Source organism: Rhagoletis zephyria, unplaced genomic scaffold (assembly GCF_001687245.7).
Source record: "Rhagoletis zephyria isolate East Lansing unplaced genomic scaffold, Rhagoletis_zephyria_1.1 Rzeph_scaffold_00092, whole genome shotgun sequence".
NCBI lineage: Eukaryota > Metazoa > Arthropoda > Insecta > Diptera > Tephritidae > Rhagoletis > Rhagoletis zephyria.
The window spans coordinates 340,210-347,082 of record NW_016157176.1 but is presented as its reverse complement, the minus strand read 5'-3'; positions in this window follow the sequence as shown (position 1 = coordinate 347,082).

The window sequence follows — 6,873 nt, the reverse complement described above, 5'->3', positions numbered from 1 at the left end:
GAGAGTAAAACTTTCGCACACATAGACCCGTTGTGATACCAAATGGAGTTACTGATCCCTTTTGATTTTAGAAAGATCACTTGGGTATAACCTGTGAGATCTCTACAAGGCCTTGAAAGTACGGTTTACCAAGCGTACGTAATACCTTTTCGTATACTTAAAACCCGGCGATGGCATAAAAGGTCTTGTACCACGACAATGGTTCATCCCTTGTCTTATATCGTGTAAACCAATTAGACAGTGGTCTTAGGATGCCTTATACGAAAGGGCATTTCTTTTCTATTTAAACTTAAGAACGGCGTTGTACCTATCATCTTATAGGAAGTCCAGGTAACCTGTGTGCTTTCAATTTCATTTCAGCAATTATTGCCTACTACTTAGAGTCATGTGATCTGTAAGAAACTGCTTAAACATGGCTATTGGTACCGTTTCTTTTCCTGTATATATCATCAAAAAATACTGATAATTCGCTTCAGATAATATGCTTTTAAAAATAAATTTATGCAAGTTTAATGTAGAGTATGTAATAAATAAATAAACTTTTTAAAGTTTCATAAATTTTATTTTTTTTTAAATAAAATTTACAAAGAACTCAAACATTTTCAACCGGCTTCAAAAAAAGCGGAGGTTATCAATTCTTCGGAGTTATTTTTTCGTCTTTTATGTATGCCACCGCATAACTTTGGACCGCGGAAACTGATTCCAATAATTCTTTTTTTTTTAGGGGAAAGATGGTACCTTAAGGGTCGCCCCGTAATTTGGTTTAGATCCGATAATTAAATCGTGAAAAAATTAATGGTACTCCTAAATTTGTATATGAGAATTGAACTCGGTTTTGCTTTTTGCTTAAAAATTACTTGTTTAAAAAAAAGTTCTATAAACACAAGACGCACTCAAGTTTCAAAAGTTATAAAACATTTTACAAAAGAATTTTAATATGAATAAATTAAATAATTCCATAAAATTTTTACACTTTATGTTCATTTTCGTCGATTTCTGGTTTCTCATTTTTTTAATAATTCGAATACCGAAAATTTAACTGAACTTGTATTTTTATCATGTAGCTCATTTTGGTGCAACGAATTCGAAGTTAGAAAATTAAATCTTCGAATGCTTGTTGTCAGTGGTAAACTAACTTATGCTGTAAAGTGTAAAAAGCAACAGTGAGTGAGTATGCATTGCATATTTCAGCACAATGATTTCATTCGCAGTTAAACTTTAAAGAGCTCTCAAGAAAAATGAAAAGTTCTAACAAAATGACACACAAGAAATGGAAAACAAATTTACTTCTATCAAAATTTCTTAAATCAGTCTGCAGCTCTCAAGAAAAAATGCTATTCTATTTCTTATTTTATTTATTCAAGAAAATTTGCTTTTTCAAGCAACAGAAATAATAAGAAATATTTTTTGTGTTTTTCTTGAGATCTGGATTTTAAGCCTTAAGATACAGTTTGTAATTGAGCTTATGAGCTTTGGGGGAGGGAAAGGGTTTGAGCCCCAAAACCCACCCCTTGTGTGCGCTAATGCTAAGTGCTCATATTTACTCAATTCTAAACACTTTGTGTGTAGTTTTTCTCTACGTGACAAATTTGGTATGTAAAAGTAAACAGACAGTGTTTAATTTGGCACACAATACACTCTAAAAATTTTTTGTTTAAATTTGCGCATATTAAGATAGGTAACCAGTTTCCTCTCTTAATGAATGCAAATTTACACACCGGGTTTATTAAATTAAACACTGCTTGCTTACTTTTACTTATCATATGTGTGGCGTAGAACAAATTTCAAATTTGGTTTTTGAGTCCTAAACATTTATTGTTCACAATTGCACAGTTTGCACATAAAATGTTTAAAATTTCCTCTAAAAAATTTTCGTGTAAATTTACGCATATAAAGAGAGGTAACTAGTTTCCTCTCCTATTGTGTGCAAAATTAAACACTGTCTGTTTACTTTTCCATGCCAAATTTGTCACGTAGCGCACACAAGGGGTGGGTTTTGGGGTTACATTTATTATGATTTAAGAAATTTTAATAGAAGAAAATTTCTTTTCCATTTCTTGTGCGTCATTTTGTAAGAATTTTTCTTTTTGCTTGAGAGCTCTTTAAAGTTTAACTGCGAATGGGAACATTGTCATAAAAATACGCAATGCATACTCACTTACTGTCCCTTTTTACGCTTTACAGCCTTAAAAATTTATCTCTGATATGTACTTAACAAGCATTCGAAGATTTAATTGACTAACTTGGAATTCGTTCCACCAAAATGAGCTACATGATAAAAATACAAGTTCAGTTAAATTTTAGTTATTCGAAGTATTAAAAAAATAGAAACCAGAAATCGACGAAAATGAATATAAATGTGTAAAAATTTCATTGAATTACTTAATTTATTTATATAAAAATTCTTTTGTAAAATTTTGTATTACTTTTGAAAGTTGAGTGCATCTTGTGTTTATAGAATTTTTTATTAAACAAGTAATTTTTAAGCAAAAAGCAAAACCGATTTCAATTCTCATATATAAATTTAGGAGTACCGTTGATTTTTTCATGGTTTAATGATCGAATCTAAACCAAATTACGGGACGACCCTTATGGTACCATCTTTCCGGTAAAAAAAAGTTATGCGGTGGAATACATAAAAGAAGAAAAAATACTCCGAAGAATTGCTAACCTCCCCTTTTTTGAAGCCGGTTGAAAATGTTTGAGTTTTTTGTAAATAAAATGCAATTTATGAAATTTTAAAAAGTTTTTTTATTTATTTCATACTATACATAAAACTTGCATAAATGTATTTTAAAGAGAGAATTTTCAGTTTTTTTTTTTATGATATATTTTTAGAAGTATAAACCCTTCCCTTAAACAACTCATGTTCAAAATCAAATCTTAAACATCCTGTGCGTATACTTAAACAGATTCTGGTTGAGAAATAAACACTTTTCAATAGTAGTTTTACATTCACTTTTTAGAGTGTAGGAGAGGAAACCGGTTACCTCTCTTATATGCGTAAATTTAAACAAACATTTTTTAGAGGAAATCTTAAATACACTCTTAAAGAATGCAAATTTACACACCGTGTTATTTGTCACGTAGCGCACACAAGGGGTGGGTTTTGGGGTTAAATTTATTATAAAAAAGTTGACCACTGATATGTACTTAACAAGCATTCGAAGATTTAATTTGCTAACTTCGAATTCGTTCCACTAAAATGGGCTACATGATAAAAATACAATTTCAGTAAAATTTTCGTTATTCGAATTATTAAAAAATTAGAAACCAGAAATCGACGAAAATGAATATAAAAGTGTAAAGATTTCAGGAAGAGGAAGAGGAAGGCCTCCTCTCCGTTGGAAAGACCAGGTGGAGAAGATCTTGGCTTCACTTGGCATTTCCAATTGGCGTCAGTTAGCACAGAAGAGAAACGACTGGCGTGCTGTTTTGGACTCGGCCAAAATCGCTTATTCGGTTACAGCGCCAATAAAGAAGAAGAAGAAGAAAGTTTTCATGGCATTATATTATTTATTTATATTAAAACTCTTTTGTAAAATTTTGTATTACTTTTGAAAACTGAGTGTATCTTGTGTTTGTAGAACTTTTTATTAAACAAGTAATTTTTAAGCAAAAAGCAAAACCGACTTCAATTCACATATACAAATTTAGGAGTACCGTTAATTTTTTCATGATTTAATGATCGGATCTAAACCAAATTACGGGACGACCCTTAAGGTACCATCTTTCCGGTAAAAAAAAAGACTTAATGGAATCGGTTCACGCGGTCCAAAGCGGTGGAATACATAAAAGAAGAAAAAATACTCCGAAGAATTGATAACCTCCCCTTTTTTGAAGCCGGTTGAAAATGTTTGAGTTCTTTGTAAATTATATGTAAATAAAATGTAATTTATGAAACTTTAAAAAATTTATTTCATAAGGTACACAAAACTTGCATAAATGTATTTTAAAAAGCGAATTTTCAGTATTTTCTGATGATATATATTTAGAAGTATAAACCCTTTCCCCCCAAATATATTTCTGGGTGCGCCCCTGGCAGCTAGTATTTGTTATTTGGAAAAAATATATTTTTACTTTCAAAATGTTTGTAATTTTAAACATTTCATGTGTATACTTTGTGTATATTTTAAACAATTCATGTTCAAAATCAAATCTTCAACATCTTGTGCGTATACTTGAACAGATTCTGGTTGAAAAATAAACACTTTTCAGTGGTAGTTTTACATGCACTTTTTAGAGTGTATTTTATGTGTAAACTGTGAAATTGTGAACAATAAATGTTTAGAACTCAAAAAATAAATCGAAATTTGTTCTACGCCACATATATGATAAGTGAAAGTAAGCAAGCAGTGTTTAATTTAATTAACACGGTGTGTAAATTTGCATTAATTAAGAGAGGAAACTGGTTACCTATCTTAATATGCCCAAATTTAAACAAAAATTCTTTAGAGTGCAGAAAACTGGAAGTTAAAAGGTGATAAGTATATTTTTGTTAGTTTAACAGGTACTGAATATGCGTTGGTTTTTAAGGAATTGAATAATTAAAGTTATCAGCTTAATAAAAATTAAATAAAAAAACTACGTGAACATCCTTTATTAAAAATGAAAATGTCATGAATGTATGTGTATATTTAAACATTTCTTTATTTATTATAATGATACTACTTAGTAGAATAAAATCAGTTATGAAAATACACGCAAATTAAAATTACATATAGTCGCCCGTATGCCAGAAACATGTAATATATAAAAATCTCGTGTCACGGTGTTTGTGGTCGAACTCCTCCTAAGCGGCTCGATCGCTCTTTATGAAATTTTTGTAGATATATATTAAGTATGAGAATCGGATGTAAAGTATATTTTATACCGCTAGGTGCAGGAGGCGTGGCACCTCCCATACAAACCGAATTTTTCATATTGCATATCTCTGGAAGTGTTCATGATAGAGTACTCGAACGTGGCATGGATATAAAAAATTGGTGTCACGGTGTTTGTGGTCGAACTCCTTCGAAACGTTTGACCGATTTGTATGAAATTTTTGAAGTGAAATTTCTTTAGTGGCGGTTGGTTGGTTGGGAGTAAATTGGCAAATTCAACGAAAATTGCACACGGAAATGGTGCAACGGAAATGATGCAACGGAAATGGTTGGGGCTGAAACAAGTGCTTCTTGTGTGTATGCGTATGGTATACAACTAATAAAAGGTTAAAGAATAACACTTAGAAAAAGACCAATACAAGAATGAAAGGAAAGGTGAGTACGTATATACATCGATAAAGAAAAGGATAAAGGAAAAGGTAAAAATAAAAATAAAAATAAAAACAAAAACAAAGATGCGTTAAGATAAAGGCAAAAATGAAGAGCAAGGTAAATTTAAACGCTTTAGTTATATATATAAGGGCAACGGTGAAGGGGAATATGTAGATGAAGAAAATGATAAACATAAAAGTAAAGACAAAGAGGAGGATGAGGATACCGATAAAAGTAAAGAAGAAGATAGGAGAATAAAGGTAATTAAAGAGGAAAGGATATAGGGAGAGACACAGAGACTCAATTGAGCTGGTATTTCAGGGTACTATTTTATATATATATAAGGAAAATTTAAAAGTTAGGGGGGACTCGAGCACCCCCCTGCCCCTACCTGGCTACGCCCATGGTAGCCTGTGCTTAAATCCGGCACTGGTGTGTATTTTGGGGTTCTGTGGACTACCCTTTTTTGAAATTACCACCAATTGTACTATACAGATTTAAGGACGATTCAACATCGAACCTAATCATTGTTTACGGACATAACGCTTTCATTGGGTTATCTAAGATGCCTTCTGCAGACAACAAAACCAAACGTGAAGGGGAATTGTCGATGAAAACGTTGAACCAACTCTTTCAATAAAATATTAATTTTGGGCGGAACGAAGTTCTCCGGGTCTGCAAGTATGAAAATAAATTTTACGCCACATGCCAGTACTCTAGCTTCCAGAAGTATGCCTCATTCCCCAGTTGCCACAGGAGGCTCATTTGGCAATACATTTTCTGCTTGGTACATTTACCTCGATTTGGCATTTTTTACAATTGAATACTTTTGAATAGGAAAAGCAACATACATAAGTACATATCGAGGGCTTATATTCAATGACAATAATGTCAAACTTAAAATTTAGATTTAATGGTATTATATTCTCATTTTATAAATTCCACTATCTGCAATAACATTTTATTACAAGAGCAAAATCCTCTATCTACACAATATTGCTGGAAAATTGTTTTATATTAACATTTTTTGTAGCAGGCCAAATAAAGACTGTGTAACCCACCAAACAATTTGTGTTGCCGGCAATAAGAAAACGTGTCGCCCTCGGAAACAAATTTATTGCCGGTAATATTGCCATCGAATCGATTTCCTATTACCGGTCGCTCTAAAACGTCCGCCAAAGGCAACTCGCCTGGGTGAGTCGTTTTCTTATTACCTGAATGAGTCCTTTTCTTATCGCTTCAGGGGATATTTGGAATAATTTTATTCTTCTTAATACTGCATTTATTTTTATACCCGAGCGCACTTGTGCACAAGGGTATTATAACTTTGTTCACATAACGGTTGTTTGTAACAGGCAAAACGAATCGAGATAGATATAGACAAATGTATACATAAATGATCAGAATGAAAAGAGAAATCGATTAAGCGGTGACTGTCTGTCCGTCCGTCCGTCCGTCTGTGCACACGATAACTCGAGTAAAAATTTAGATATCTTAACGAAACTTGGTACGTGAACTTCTTTTGGGCGTAGGATGGATGGTATTGAAAATGGGCGAAATCGGACAATAACCACGCCTCACTCCCATATAACGGTAATTTTCGAGAAATACGAAAACT